Source organism: Wasmannia auropunctata, unplaced genomic scaffold, assembly GCF_000956235.1.
Source record: "Wasmannia auropunctata unplaced genomic scaffold, wasmannia.A_1.0 LD336035.1, whole genome shotgun sequence".
NCBI lineage: Eukaryota > Metazoa > Arthropoda > Insecta > Hymenoptera > Formicidae > Wasmannia > Wasmannia auropunctata.
In genome coordinates this window covers 197,002-199,400 of record NW_012026855.1, presented here as the reverse complement: position 1 = coordinate 199,400, position 2,399 = coordinate 197,002, and positions in this window count along the sequence as shown.

The window sequence follows — 2,399 nt, the reverse complement described above, 5'->3', positions numbered from 1 at the left end:
GCAGTTTGAATCGACAGGAGGTTGACGTGAGAGTCAAAAAGACATCGATGTCGATGTCAATTTCGATCTCATTTCGAACCCACTTTTCGACGTCGAATCGACGTCGGGTCGACAAATTGTTTCTCACTGGGTTGAAGTAAGCATTGTACTTCCTTAGGAATCATTGTACTTCCTTAGGAAAAGTGGAAAAGAAACGGAATACAGTTTACAAAATCAATTGTAATGACTGCAATGCATCCTATGTGGGCCAAACGAAGAGGCAATTAAAAAAGAGAATTGCCGAACATAAAAATCACATCAATCGTAACACAAACACACAATCAGTAATTACGGACCATAGGTTACAATGCGGTCACGATTTCAACTGGAATAACGTACAAATTCTTGACACAAAAAGAAGTTTGAATAAACGACTAATAGCAGAAATGCTACATATTAAATTGCAAAGAGCAGGTCTAAATTTGCAAACAGATACCGAATACCTGCACCACTCGTATACCGCAATTCTGGAAAAATTTCAAAATCAATTATAATAACGATTATTGGTGTCAAGAATACAATTTAATGCGTTAACTGAGGTAACTGAGTTCTGCGCCGTCTCCACTGTGTATGCCACATTTACTGGTTTTACCCCGAAATGTTTTTTGCCCTTGCGGTTTCGACAACGTGTAAGTCGACTCAGAATATCAGTATGTGTCCGACAGCCAAAGAACGAACACTAAATGCGATATAAGAATTGTTAAAGTTTTATCCATTGGGACAATATGATATTGACTTGCTACACACGGGTGAATACACAATTTCCTGTGTCACGTCCCGGAAGATGATCAACCTCTTTTTTTACGTACCTCGATCGCAAAAAGGGCGATTGCCCTCGTTTCTTTTAGGGTTAGGTACTCTGGGATGTCCGAGAGCTGAGAGCTTTCTTTCGCTGTAGAAATCAAGGACTTACCAATAAACGAGATTAAGAGATTAATTGGCACCGAATTGAATTACGACTTCGTCGTTAATGTCGTTGTTAATATTGTTAATATCGATCAGTATTTCACTAAAAGGAGTCACAGATTCTACTGGCGATCTGTTAAAGAATCCCAGAATGAGCGATCTAAAAGCAGATGATTCGGTAGCGGAGAATCGACGTATACGTGGAGCGAGTAGTCGAGATCTCCGAGTGATTCCGCTTCTAAGATTATGTCGCGGTCGAAACTTGGAAAATTTACCCATCAAATAAGCGTTATTAATTCTTTAAAATATAAGATGTTACACGCACTGAAGTTAGACTTACCTGTCAATTTCCTGTAATTAAATTAATTTAAAAAAGGATCAAATAAATAGGCAGGGTTATAGAAAAGAATGGGCAAGGAGTGTTAGTAAAGATAGAAAAGCAGAAAGAGTCACCTCTTCGATAAGACGACTCTTTTACAAGAAGAAGTTAATCGAAGTGTTTCAAAGGAGGTACGAGGCTTCCAAAAATCCACCGTGCTTCGGAGCCAACACCGATAAATCGGCTTCAGCCCAGGAATCCGTACGAGGCACGAGGTTATTATGTTCAGATCAATGGATGATCTCAAATATTCAATAAATTCATGTAGGAATTATTAAACATATCTTTACAATTCACAATCCTTCGTACTTCGGAGCCAGCGCCGATAATTCGGCTCAGCCCAGGAATAACGGGACGTAAGCAAGAGATAGAAGGGTAGACAGATAAAAGCAGAAAAGGTCATCTCTTCGATAAGACGACTCTTTTACAAGAAGAAGCCTTAATCGAAGTATTCCGAACGAGATACGAGGTTTCCAAAAGATCTGTCGTGCTTCGGAGCCAGCACCGATAAATCGGCTTCAGCCCAGGAATCCGTACGAGGCACGAGGCTTATTATGTTCAGATCAATGGATGATCTCAAATATTCAATAAACGTATCTTTACAATTAACAATCCTTCGTACTTCGGAACCAGCACCGATAATTCGGTTCAGCCCAGGAATAACGGGACGTAAGCAAGAGATAAAAGTGTTAATAAGAATTAGGAAAAGAAAAAGAAAGAATGTAAAAAGGTAAGAAGAAAAGAGAAGAAGGATAAGAACAAGAAAGAAAGAAAGCAAGAAAGAGAAAAATAGAAAAAGAAAAGAAGAGAGGAGAGAAAGAAGGGAAGGGTATATATACACTTGAACACGATTATTATTATAAAATATTAAGTTGGTTAATTCATATGTGATTACACTCACGAAACGGAAAGAAACAATAATTTTAACGCGCCCGCTGGGTCGTAAAATAGTCAAATACACTTCTCAACAAAATTAAAGCATCACTTACTCTACTCTCCAAAAATAGGCAAAATTCAAGAGAGTGTAACTTCGTCAAAAATGATCGTATCGAGGTGATCAAAAAAGCATTTTACA